Here is a 14,506-nt window from a genome sequence, read left to right as displayed (position 1 = left end):
TCAAAAAACAAGCTTACACCGCGGCTACTGCTATGACAATTGAGGCACGCAGAGAACATTGATGTGTTTGTTTTCTTTCACACTACACTGCTTTCATGATTCCGCTAGAGGGTCAGAGAACAGGTTCAAGATTTTTCTGCTTTTTACTTGATTTCCAATTGAGTTGTACAAAATAATCTCAAAACATTCTTTTTTTTTTCGGATGAAACACGGACGTCGTGGTTTTTGGACAGCTGTTGCATATCTGTAATGTGGCATTTAAATCAAAATGCTGATTGGATCTGGATGGATCAACATGGAACGAGAAAATGCAAATATTTGAGGAGGTAATTGTATTTATTTGTTCCCAAACAGTTTAGCGCTGTGAGATCAGTGAGAGCGGCATGCTTTCTCATATTGTATTTACATGCTTGTGAGGTTTAAGGGATTAAGTGTAATTTGGGTCTAAAATGTGTTTGCATTGGATCATAAAACTGCAGGAGGGAAGTGCAGTGGAGCTGAGTGGCTCACTCCACTATGACTACAGGTGTACAGTGAAGGAGCAGCTAATCACTGTAGGAAAAGTGTTATATGAATAAAGTTGATTGGATCACGTGGTAAAAGCATACCAGAGTCCACTCAAACATTACAAAATGGCAATTCATACACAAGGATGTAATTTTTGTTCTTAAAATGTCCTTTTCAAACAATTGGTTTACACTTTAGTATTAGTATACGCATTTTAGCCAGTACTCAACATATGTGACAGATACTCACACAGATAGTAGAACTAAAGGACCCCAACTCTGGTTTTGGCAGGCCTTCATGGTGCCTGACCCAAATGAACCTGATTAAATCTTCCTGACCACGCCTTTAAAAAGGCTAGGAGAAGTGATGCTTGTTATGAACTTGTTTGGTCATTTTTGTAAATATTAAATCTTTTTTTTTTTTAGGTCAAATTTACAGAGAAGACACGTTTTTCTAACCTTTTCCCTGGTGCTCGGCCCACACTCTAGCAGAGTGTGACAGAGAGTAACAGGAAGAGGAAGTGGTTGCTCTGCGATAATGACCCCTCCCAGATCTAATGAACTACTGCCGCTCTGCAGGAACTATGAACTAGAACAGAGGTCGGCAACCTTTAACAGTAAAAGCCATTTGTTCTCGTTTTCTACTAATCAAAACCTATAAGGATCCGCATAGTTTTACTTTAGCCTTTAAGAAATTTAGATTTTTTGACCTTATTTTTTTATAAATATGAATTATTTCTTATTTTTTGGAATGAGCCACAGCAACAATCTAAAAAGAAACTAGCATTTCTCAAAAAAAAATTTTTTCTTTTTTTTTTACGTTTTTACCTTTAGTTGAGGCCAAATTAGCAAAAAAGCTAGCTCGTTGCTTAATTACTAGCTGAACTCTAAATTTGCATAAATCCTCAGTAAATTAAATCAGTCAAAATGTTAGCATGTTGCTAAAACAAAAGCTAAACTCTAAATTAGCCTAAAAACTCCAGTAGATAACAAATTAGCTGAAAACATCAGCATTTTGCTAAATTATTAGCTAAACCCCAAATTAGCATAAATATCCTCAGTAAACTAACTTAGTCAAAATTGTTAGCCTGCTGCTTAAATAGAAGCTAAACTCTAAATTAGCCTAAAATCCCAGTAAATGGCAAATTAGCCAAAATGTTAGCATGTGGCTAAAATAATAGCTCATCTCAAAATTGTCAAAAATTACTATTTTAGTCTTCTTCAGCGAGAGAGCCACCATGGAGGGATAAAAGAGCCACATGTGGATCTGGAGCCGCAGGTTGGAGACCCCTGAACTAGAAAATGACACAGATTTTCTGATTTTTCGGTAAAAATACCATAATCACAGTTAAAAGACCACTGAGAACTAGGGGTGTGTTTTTACAAGAGCCTGTCAATGCGATATGTATCGCAATACACATGTGATACATGCCACAATATATCAACAGACAGTACTAGACAATATTTTACTTGTTTTTTTTTAATATGACCCAAGAATTATTTGAATAATAATACATTTTTCACAAAAAAATTAAAATATATGTTATTTGATCAGAAAATTAAGCACTACAACCTAGGGCTGAGTATTGATAATAATTTCCAGATTTGATTCGATTCACAAGAACCTGGGTCGGTTCGATTTCAAATTTTTTCAATTCTTTCGATCCCCTCGATTCAATTCGATTCAATTATACATTAATAATCTACTATATGTTTTGAATATATTTATATTAATCTTATTCAATTCACATACTGTCAAATTTATTAGTGAAATATTGAGATTGTTAATAGCATACACATAGATTCTCAAACAGAGAAGCTCCCATTGTTCAGTTCGGCTACTTATTCAAAAAAGAATAAGCAAAGAATGAGCAAAAAACTGTTTTAGACCACAAAAAGTTACTCTAAAAAATATTTCCTTAAAAGAGTTTAGAAAATTCATTCCTGTAAGTTTATAAAGCTGCTGATTTAGTCAGCAATGTATGTTTAGGTCGACAGAGCATTAGCATTAGCCTTCCTATGGGAAATTCCATTAAACGTTAGCATCAAGCTAGCAGACTTTAGCTTTATGTGCTAAATCGATCTATATTTTTATGAATCGATTATTGTTTTGTTAAGCCTAAATTGATTCAAATGAATTAATTGATTTTATAAACCCAGCCTAACTGCAATTGTATCTCATAAACAAGTTGTTTTTACCCATGGTGCTTTTCTGTTGGTAATTTAGGAAATATTTAAGTGGAAAACAAAAATAAGACTGAACTACATGTTTGCTTTTAAATAATTATTTAAATATCACCTTGGCAGTATTTTAAATTGTTACAAGTATCGCCAAATAAAGTATCACGATATTTCACCGAATCGATATTTTCTTATACCCCCTAAAAAACGATCGGAGTGGATCTATGAATAAACTGAGATGTTTGAACATTTTGTATTAAATTCTCCTAAAGATGTCTGTAAAGTAGATCATTTTTCTGCACACTAAAGTTTTTCTCCATTTATTTTTTTAATATGCAGCAAAAAGATCTAAAAACAAACTCGCCAACGCATAATGCCAAATCCTGCCCTTTTGCTGTGGTCACACTTGACCGACGAGGAGTTTAAAAGGTGCAGCGCAGAACGTGTCAGCAGTCATTTTGACTTCAACAGTATAAATGTCAAGGACAAAAAAAATCTCCCTGATATTTTGCCGTCCCCAAACTCATCTGTGAGGCGTTTTTTAATCTTGAGATTTGACGTTAAATTTGTCAAAAACAAAAACAAAAGGGGAAAACAAAATCCTGCTTTAGAAGTGGGTAAAAGTAACTAAAAAAAAAACAACTTGGGAGAGAATTCACTGTGATTCAAAAACACTTGTGTCTCCAAGTCCCTCACTTGTATCTGTTCCCTGTTTGCTCGTGGTATCTTTCTGCTTTCACCTCAAAGCTGTTCAACTTTAAAGAAGCTGGTTGTTGTCCAGAGACCTCAGCCGCCCTCCATGTGTTTTTCTCCACTTTGTCATCACTTTGATTACTGAGACTCTGAAGCCCCCCTCCCTCCCTCCTCCAACCCCCCTGTCAATGTGTAGCTGCAGCTAGCAAACAGCTGAAGCAGCAACATCCTTTGGACTGCTGATGGAAGAGTTCCGAGTCAAGGTGTGTGCGGGGTGCAAAATCCATTATCGAGACTTCTGAATCTTCACACGTGCATCCTGTTTAACCCCGGACATCTGCTCTAGCATTACTTCAAACGAGTCCCTTCGTCTGAGCCTATCAGCAGACACTGAATTAATTAAAAACAAGAGCCTTAACTTTTTCAAGAGCAGCACAATTAACCACACTGATGCGCCGGGTCCAGCACTAATAATTCAGCGGCATTATTTGGAATCTCAGGTGTGTTTCACACTCATCTTAGAGCTCCTATTCCTCCCAATGCTTGGTTTAGGGTTTGCCTGTGTTCAGGTCTCTCTACGAAATAGAAACCAGTCTCCGGGAACATAATTAGGTATTGAATTCTCCCTACAGAAGAGAGAATTCCAGATTATAGTGGTGCTGCCTGGTGGCGTGCCGTGCACGATCAGCTCATTTTCACACCTCTAGATCCGAGTGGAAGGCAAACATGAAACTTTTATAAGAATTCCTCCAACCGCTCAATCTGTTTTGTAATCACTACTGAAGGATTCCTGCAGCACCATAATTTGGAGTGATCTAAAGGTTACAGATGTAACCGCACGGCACAGACTGCCAATGAGATGCACTCGCTAATGGCTGGTTCTGTCTCTGATGGGCGCCACAAAGTCACTGAAGGCCATTTGCACAAAACACCTATAGCTAAGATACTGTGCAATACTTTTTTGGGGAAAATTTCTATTAACTTACACTTAATTATTCTCAAAAATTAGCAAAACTGTTCAATTTAGGAAAAGCAAAAATAGGAAATTCCTCCTTTATTAAAGCTAATAATTTTGTTTTATATAGTTGGTCGTCTCAAAATGTCTAATTTCTTAAACCCTTTCAATCATTTGAAAGTTTACACAAGTATTTTTTAGCGTCTTAACACATAAAAATCATTTTTTTGTTTTTATATGATGAGATCGTTCAAACCACTTATGTTTTGAACTCATTCACCAAGATGAGCTGCAAGGCAAGGACAACCGCAGACATGCTGGTTTTCTTAAGAGCACCACTTATTTAAAAAGATCATTTTTTGGAGCAAGTTTTAGTTAATTTCTTAATACTTTAGCAAATACATATTAAAAATAAAAAAACAGAGATTTATGCTGTGGGCTAGAGATTTTTTTTTAAATTACTCAACTTGGTTCTAGGATTAGTCGATTAGTCACGACTATTGTTGCAGAATAAACTAAAATAATGTATTATTTGTATATTTGTTCTAACTTTTATTGAACAAAGACTGACATTGTGACCCCTCCCTAATGCTTTTCTGCATCCAGCTGCAGACTCACATCACATTTCTGATAAGTCCATTAGAATCAGAGCCTTCATCTGCAGCAGGATTCAAACACATTGATTACTGATCCACACGGGACGTCCTAAGATCGAAGCTATGGGGTCGAATCAGGATCAGCTTAAAGTGAATGAAAAAGTAGATTGAAAATGTGAAAAAACAGAATTGTAACTGAAAAAAATGTTGAAAAGTTAAAAAACAAGACATTGTAAATTTGAAAAAAAATTGAAAACTTGAAATAGAACTTGAAAATTTGAACATTATGTTGTAAATAAAAAAAAAAACACTTAAGAACTTTAATTGAAAAAACTAATAATGTAAAATTACCAATTGAGAAATAGTGTATCCAGTAGTAACAACTGTTGCATCTCCAAATCTTCACTTTCGGTTCTGTTTTCAGTTTCAATTCAGATTTTCAGGTTTTCGCTGCTGAGTTGAGCCTAATTTTACATGGGGGCGGGGCTTTGAACTGATTGGCTACCGGTACGTTTCCAATGAAGTGATAAGAGGGGACTCCTCACTTCGCATTTTCTGACACACATAAATATTTTTACATTTTCCCCCATTTTTATTCTCACTGTTCAAACTTTCATAGAAAATAACTCTATTAGAATGAAAATAACAATTCAATCACGATGAAGATTTATGTAATGCTGCCAAGCTGCACGAGGAGGTCGATTGACAAGATCAAAAGCAAAGTCACGCTGAAAAAAATCCACCAAACAGCGAGACTGCAAAAGATGCAACGCAATATTAGTGATGGTAAACTGCACAGTAGTGATACTTCTCTCCCTAAGGCGGCGACATAAACAGGCAACGTTCTGCAGCAGAAAAGACGTCAAATCACCATTTCCTCTTTGGGGATCATGGGAGGCATTTTCATTAGCCAATGAGCTCAAAGCCCCGCCCCCATGTAAAACTAGCATCAGCTTAGCGGCGAAAACTCAAAAAATCTGAATTGAAACTGAAAACAGAGAACTTAAACCAAACGGAAAAACTATAAAAAGTAAAGTTGAATTTAAAAAATATGCATATTTTTTTTAAATTGGTAACAGTTTTCTTTTTTTTAATTAAAGTTTCAAATTTACATTTTTTTGTTGATTTTTTTTTCGAATTTTCAATAATTCCTTCAAGTTTAAAATATTTATTTTCGAGTTTACAACTACTTTGAATCTTTTTTTTTTAATTCTAATTTACAAAGCCTGTTTTTAAAATTTTAAATCTTGTTTTTCATTCACTTTAAGCCGATCCAGATTTGACTCCATACATAGCTACCCACTTGAGAACAAAAAGAAGAAATTATTGGGGGCCACTCCATGTCTGCTCCTAAAGAGAGACATTGGCGCGCTAAATGAGAAACTTTATTACATTTTGTTAATCTTTTAACTTGTAATTTCTTCAATCTTCTCCTGCATTAAAGACCGGGGTGCAACACTATGTCGACTATTAAAATAACCGTTTGTAGCAGCCCTACTAGCTTCAATACATTTAAAAAATGCAATGGTATAATATTGTGCCAAAGTTCACATTTAGAAGTTTCTTTTCATAATAAATATGCAGTTTTTTTTCCTCTTGCTGTTGTGTTTTTATTTACTCTACGTTCTGACACACATTTGCACTGAAAATAGGGCAATGATGCTCCTGAATTATGCAAAATACTGATCATTGACACAAAAAGGTATTAGATAAAAATAGTTCTGCAAAAAATAAATTGTGGTACGTCTGAAGCTTCTCAGTGGCAAATTGTATTTTAGGTATTATTTTATTCAGAAATATAAAAATTCTGAAATGTTGACTCTATGTTCTTTACAATTCAGAACATTCATTTAATTGCTTTTCTACTTCTAAACTGCCAAACATTTGTTTCTTTTTGGCTATATCTGCATTACGGTTTTAGTTTAAGGTGATGACATTTTTATCGGATGCATACAAAAATTGACACAGAAGATTTAAGGCCAGAAGCAACACAACTTTCATGAATTTGATTCCTGCTTGGTTGTTAAGGCACCTGGGAAAATGCTGTGCGTCGTTTAACAGGAGCTTAATTCTGCCCACATGGTTTATTCATGTGGCAACCGCTGATATCACGACTCTCATAAATCACACAGTGCGGCACTCTGGACATCCGCACATTTGGGCAGGGCTCACTAATCTCAACACAATCTTTCATCTGAATAACCTTGCCTTACCGCAGGGCAGACTAACACCAGACACAGCCTGTTAAAGAGAGACTCTTGTGGTGTTTTTACTTTTTTTTTTTCAATCTGGGCACAAACAGTCTCTGCAGCCCATCTGAGCAAACACTGCTCCCAGAAATGAGGCCTCCTGCTTCCGACCACGAGCGGTTTCTCATTATTGCCTGTGGTTGGACATCGGAGAGACGGTTCTGGTTTAGCGTTAGCTTTATGAATTTAGAATGATACACACAAGGGAGGGGAGCGGGAGAATCAGCCAGCCATCTGCTCAATAGCTGCTGAGCAAAACTTCTCCGTCAACTTTAGTTAATAAAATAGAGCAAACTTTTTACTTTTAAATAACATTATTTTGATTTGTTTACATTTTTGTATGAATCCGAGGTCGTAAACACGCCCCCGATGACCTCTTTAGCACCGGCGTGCTGCACAAGGCAGCTAATTAGTGAAAGACCAGCTAATGAATTAAATGTCCCTCCTTGCTCTGCCTGCTCTCTTGAACTGCTACCGTTCAGGTTTTAACAACAACCTCAGGTATCACAAAACAGAAAAACAAGTGAAAGTGCCCTCTGCGCTCCATCTGTCGGCGCTCCACAGCCTGGCTGTGGCCTCTTGCTGCCACCAGGAGGAAGCACCAGTCAGGCTCTGCATGCACCAGTAATGATCTTGTTCCACACAGACAATTAGCCGCCCCGTGACTGATTGCAAGTAATGGGAACTGCAGGAGAACAGTTGGACACCTTTGGAGGAATTAATGTGTGAATATTAGCCTGTTGAACTTTCTGCATTGTCTTTAGTGGAGGAGAGAGAAGATTCGCCTGCAAGAATGGTGAGTACTTTACTCTAATTCTACAGCCTCTGAACACCTGAGGGTCAAACTCGGCTGAAGGAAGTGGCGCTGACAGAGAAACAGATGGAAAAAAGTAGAAGGAAGGAGACACAGAACATGGAAGTCAAGCTTAGCAGCTTGCCATGAAATGCTGAAACAACAGCAGGACTGCAAGGGCAATTTTACACTCCAATAGTTTCACGCCTCAGCCGCCATCCCCTTCCAAGTCTGAACCTTGTGTCTTCTTTGTGTCTTCATTTATTTTTTGTCAGTGTCCAAGATGTGAGAAGCCAAGCAGTGAGTAACCCGTCGAAAATGTCGCAGGGTAAGCAGTGTGTGAAGAAAACAGGGGAAGCAAGGAAGGGGAAAGCCACCGCGTGTGGTGGACACGCTTCGCTTTATGTGCACGCCGTTCTCTGAGTTCTGACATTACAACTCGGAAAAAAGACATAAAATAATCTTATAGTGCAGCTCAAGTATTTATTTTATTGTTTATTTATATTAATAAACCAAATTAAACAAATAACTAAATTATTAATATTTATATTAATCTAATATAGTTCACATTCTGTAAAATGTATTAGTGAAATAATGAGATTGTTAATAGAATAGAGTGTTAAATGGTTTCTCAAAAGGAGAATCTCTAACAAAAATGTTCAGACATTTTTCTGCTTCTCCTGGAGGGCGTTTCAATTTGGCCACTAGGTGGCGATAGCGCTATAGAAGTACAGTTTTTTTTAAAGAAGAATAAGCAAAGACCGAACAAAAAACAGAGCTTTAGACCACAAATAGTTACTTTAAAAAATATTTCCTTAAGAGTTTGGAAGATTCATGCCTATGTGTTTATAAAGATTTTCATTTAGTCAGTAATGTATGTTTAGGTCGACTGAGAGTTAGCATTAGCTGTCCTATGGGAAATTCCATTAAACGTTAGCATCAAGCTAGTGGATTGTAGCATTATGTGCTAAATTGATCTATATTTTTATGAATCAATTAATGATTTGTTAAGATTGAATTGATTCAAATTGATTAACTGATTTTATCAACCCAGCCCTGTACACCATCAATAAAATACCACCATTGGGATAAAAGTGAGAAACATTTTTAAGACATTGTGACCCATGACCAAACAAGTACATTTTAGTACAGAAAATATTCAAACAAATATAAGGGAGACTCAATGCCAAACAGAAATTAAATGCTTTTTTAAACATTTTTTTTTACAAAAAATTGAAAAATTGTAGGTTTTTATTGAATAAGAGAATTCATTCCAAAGTTCTGAAGACAGAAATCTAATTGAAAACTGAACGTGAGAAGTCAGAAACGAGCGGAAGAATTACGGGTTAAATGGGAATGGAGCTGTAAACTCTACTGGAATCATCATGTTAATGGTTGAAAAGTACTAGTAGATCAAAGAACATAAACATTGGAGTTCTGGTATTAAAGAGTTAAATGAAAAGGATTATGAAGGTGTGATTGTGAAACTTATATTAAGACGATTTAAAAAAAAGAAGTTGAATTATGTGCCGTAATTGGATTAAGATGCTCCGATCCCATTCCATCATTTTTAATCTCCCATTTTTTACTCCATAGTAATAACAATTTTCAAAAAAGAAATAAAACTAAAATAAATTCCAAGTAGATGTACTTGTGGAGAACATTAGGAGATGATGCTTTGTGTGAAAGCTTTCATTAAAAAAAAAAGAATCATTTGAAACTACCCAAAAACCCACTTCTCTGCTCTGCTTCCACAGCTCGCGTAACACATTAACCTTCTGCATCACTTAATGATCACTGAAAGAGGACTGACCTGCCATCATGATCATTAAATCGGAAAATATGTTCCTGCAGCATTTATGATGCAACCAGGTGATCTAAATTTGGTGAAGTGAGAGCTCTGTCATCCGAATTTGCATTAAAGATGGAGGCCCGATTTTTGCCACCACGACCTTTTAAATGTCCTTGAATCCACTTGAATTACAGCACGCCCACTTAAATTGAACCGTTTGGCAAAAATGAGAAATAAATGTGCTTTGCTACGAACACCAATTAACACAGAACATCTATGGTTTTGTAACTAAAGAGAAAATGCAGGAATTATTTGTAAAAACTGTTTTGAATTTTCCTCAAAAACAAAAGACCACTATATTTAAGAACTTAATTTACCAATAAATTATTATTAAAAAATAATGATAGGCACATTGTGATGTTTTGACATATTTTAAGTTGTCATTTTTTGTGGAACTGGTTGAAAACATTAAAATGTTTATTCTAGTGTAACTCATAAAGCACTAAAATGTCCAAATTCATTGCAGGAGTTAAAGGTTTTTCTGTTTTTCTCTTCAAGTTTAACTCACAACAATGTTCTTTTTTAATGTACTAAAATCAGAATGAATTCTAAGTTGCATCAATAATTGTGAGCTGATTTGGCTAGATGTATGTCCAAACCATGATACTACCCCTACTGTGTTTCACACTAGATCTCTTTCATAGCTAAAACCAATGAATTACTTTTCACTCACAAGTTTGCAGTTCCTTTCAATTTGATTCAAAATTTTCATTGATTAATTTTAACCTTTTAACACCTGAGTTGTTGCCAGCAACACCTAAATTCTGACACACAACAAAAGCAGCTTTTTATATTGTCTTTGCCCCGATATGCCACACATTACTAACACTAGGTGTTACATAACAGTGCAAAGATTTAGAATCAGCTAACTTCCCTTGATTGCATAAATACTTCACTAAAGTGAGGAATATCAGAGAAAATATGCTGTTAGGAATTAGTTAGAATTATGTTAGTTGTGTAAAATTTTAAGGAGTTGCAGTAGTTGAAAGAATGTCAACACTGGAGCTAAAGCTCTGGTGTTTAAGAGTTAATGTTGATTTCTCCTTGAACTCAATTTATCTACATAAAGCACTAAAGAAAAAAAGTTAAAAATGATAAAGTGCTCGATAAAGTTTAGTTTCAGATTAAATCAAGGATCTGCCACCGTCGACATTAAAAGAGCCATTTTACACCATCTACAATGCAGTTGGAGTCACAAAGTCTTACTTCTTCCTTTAGAAAAATATAGCATTGAAAGTACTAAAAAAAGAAAAAACTAAATAAAATTACGTATAAATCAATTAAGTGACGTTTACTGTATTTTTCGAACTACAAGGCATTTTTAAAACACTTGAATTTGATTAAAAATTGAAATCCACCTTGTAATCCATAGCTCCTAAAGTGTGAATTCTGGTTGTGCGTACTGACCTCTAATCGATTTTGTTCAGTACACAGAGTTAAAAAATCTGTTTTAATACAACTTTGATGAACTATAAAGGCTTGATGGATGATTCCAGTCACCATTGTCAGGAACCTCATGAAGGAATACATAATCTCCTTCAACTGTTTGAAAAGACATTATTTTTTTATTTTTTTACATTACAGTTAGTTTTCCAAACTAAAAAGTATTTTTTCTTCAATCAAAGGGCCACAATAAATGAGTAAATGACTCACATGTGGTTCTGGACAAACCCCTGATTTACATACAAAAGTTTTATGTAGAATGTTGGGGTGTTGTTGTTGTTAAAAGAAAGTTCTATTAGCATAATCCCCCCAGAAGAATAAAAAAAAACTTTTTGACAGCATTCTGGCTTGTCCTCAAGCAGACTGCAGATGGACCATCATGGTCTTTGAGATCAGCAGCATTTTGCTTGCAGCACTGGCCTAATTCTTTTTTTTTTTTAGTTCAGTGTTCTCCTCATGGTGGGCCCTCAAAGATGAACACCAGGCAACATCGACCGATGTTTAAGTCACCCTGATTTCTTTCTTCACCTCAGAGACTCTCTACTCTGTGAATGATCTTCTGAGTTCCACCACTCCTGGGAAAAGAAAGAACAACCTTGAACTTCCTCCATTAAAAATGAACCTACTGCCTGAGGATTTGTGGAACGAAAACACAACCGTGATGTTTGTTTTAGTCCAATAAACGCCAGCAACACCTTCTCCAGCACTTTTCCAAACATATGAAAACTGACTCAAACGCATCTTTGTCACAAGAAGAAATTTTATCTGAAAATTGGCAACTTATGAAGATTCACACATCTTTCAAGGTAAGATAGTCTAACTCATTACATTTAATAAACCAATAAAGTGTAGTCTTCACCTGCTGGACAGGCAACTTTTTGCATTTTACTTACTTTGACAAAAAAGGAGTGATGAATATTTTCATCCTTGGTTTTATGTACTCAATACCTGCTTTTATAGTTCTAAGTTTAAAAGGAAAAAGTCAAAACTTAAGCCTCGCTTCCACTGAGCAGTGTTAAAAGTTTAAAGTTTTTTCTTGTTAAAGGTTTAAATATAGGGGAGAAAAAAAACTAGATCAACAGTTAAATGTCTTTTTTGACCAAAAACAAAAGTGTTTTTTGGCTGAAATGCGGGGGGAGGGGATTTCCAAACAAATGAATGTAAATAAAACAGACAAACCTCTGCTTTGAGTCCATTTTTCCTCCTCTTTTTTCCTTTTTTTAACCTTAAAGGTGTCCCTGAGGGCTTGTTGTATTTCTTTTTCATCCTTTAAGTTTTATAGAAGCGCTAACAGTGAAAACATTGCACGCCCCTCCCCCCCACCTAGCTTAAACAGCGGCATGTAAGGAAGAGGACCGCACCGAGAAAAATTGTTGATTATGTCTATCTTTTGAGCTATTTTATTTATTTATATTTTCAAGTATTACTTTTTTAGTATTTTTACATGAAATTAGTGTTGTAAATTGAAATTAACAAAACATTAATATATTGTAGCCCAATGGTCCCCAACCATGGAATGGTGGGGCGGAGCGGCTGTAGCCACCTGCTGTTTGGCAGAAAGTGATGATATAGCGCTCATTTAAGCTAGCATTTCCAACGTTTCCAAGATATCGTTTGTAAGGATTCGGGTCTTTGTGGTTTCCTGTGTACTTTTCTGGTCACGAGTCTATATTGAACATGCCTGTAAACAACAGCAAGGCCCCGTCTGCAGTGGAACTGCAAATGTCACTTGCCATCCTTGGTGACGGTGTGATACAGGGTGAACTTACTGTATAGTATCTGCTCTGTGGAAACGAGGCTTTATTGTACAAAAAAGAAACAATATATACTGTCGAAATGTTTTTCTTTGCTCTTTCAACCTCTATTTAACTGTTCATTAAACAGCCACACAGATGTAGCAGACAAGATGGTTTCACTCCAGTGCAGGAGGAGTAAAGTATTGTGCCCCAAACTCAAGCTGTCTGTGTGGGTCTGAATGAAAAGGTTTTGTCTGCAAGGCCAGAGACGAGATTGAACACTACTCCGCTGCCTGGTGTGGTATTCATGAGTCACTCCCGTTGAGAGAACTGTTCTTCAGCAGCTAAGTCCCAGCTGTGGTTCAATTTGTGATCCATTCAGCGTCCTGACTGATGACCATTGATCACAAGCAATGTATCTGGGTGCTGAATAAGCACTGGGGTTTTATGGTATAGGGCTCAGCCTGCCTCAGTGATAAGACAAAGATCCATCACCAGAAACTGGAAGCGCTCCAGAGTTTTCCATCTCGCGGCGATCACCCAAGCAGGGAGGAAATGTACTGTTTGCAACATTTGTTAAACAGGTGTAGCACAGCATGAGGCTGAGATGATAGTAATATGTCATGGATGCTGATCAGTGCAGGAATGGAGCAAACATTTCTGTTCCTTAAATTGTATTTCTCTCATACAGAACGCTTCAGTTTCACACATCCCAGAAACAGGTAACACAAAAAAAATCATACTATCGTGGCTGCTATGAAAGGTGACAGAGACAAGAGGCAACATACCGCTCTTCTATGGGCTTTACAGTATTAATGGACTGTTGAGTTTAGCGGATCATTTGTCTGCTTTAATCATTTGTCACACATCAGCAGCCAAACGTGACATGGACACAGCACTTACCTGTCTGTCTGAGTCAGTGTGAAGATCAGTCATTGCAAATCATGTTACAGACTAACTCTGCTGTGTGAAATGTTGAAACTTTAAAATACTAAGACTGAGGTCAGAGTTTTAGGCCCTTTTACTTCTATTTGTTTTTGCTGCCAATAGTTTCCCTCCAATGAAAATCCTATTTTTTGAGTTTTTAACACTTATGTGGCATTTTTCTAATGAAAGAGAAAAAATGTAATAGGAAATTGTTTCGTTTTTGCATTTCTGAGTTTTTCTCCTTTTAAATCACTGTCAATCAAACTATCAATCTTCCCAGGGACTGCAGTCAAATGAGCCGCCGTTCGCATTTCCTTAGTCAAATCAGCATCACTGGATTTTTTGTGTGAGTTTCATCCAATACTTACGGTAGCAGGACTGAGAAAGCTGGAAAATCTCCACCAGACTCCACGGAGCTTCTTGATGTGACCACGGAAATGTGAACGGCGGCTCATTTGACCGCAGTAGTAAAGGATTGTAAATCAATGAAAGAGCATTTTGATGTCAGCTTTCATTATTTTATCAAGAACTCTGTCTGAGAAACCAACGATTGAATGTATTGATCACAGCAACGT

At 36.3% G+C, this 14,506-nt stretch overlaps 1 protein-coding gene across 5 annotated transcripts in view; it reads right to left on the bottom strand.

Moving 5' to 3' along the window:
* Nucleotides 1-14,506, bottom strand: part of megf11 (multiple EGF-like-domains 11) — a gene marked incomplete in the record, with an annotated part of 100,474 nt that overhangs the window by 77,726 nt on the left and 8,242 nt on the right.

Source organism: Oryzias melastigma, linkage group LG6, assembly GCF_002922805.2.
Source record: "Oryzias melastigma strain HK-1 linkage group LG6, ASM292280v2, whole genome shotgun sequence".
Taxonomy (NCBI): domain Eukaryota; kingdom Metazoa; phylum Chordata; class Actinopteri; order Beloniformes; family Adrianichthyidae; genus Oryzias; species Oryzias melastigma.
Note: the sequence above shows the minus strand (reverse complement) of the source record. Positions and strands in the feature narration are given on the sequence as shown.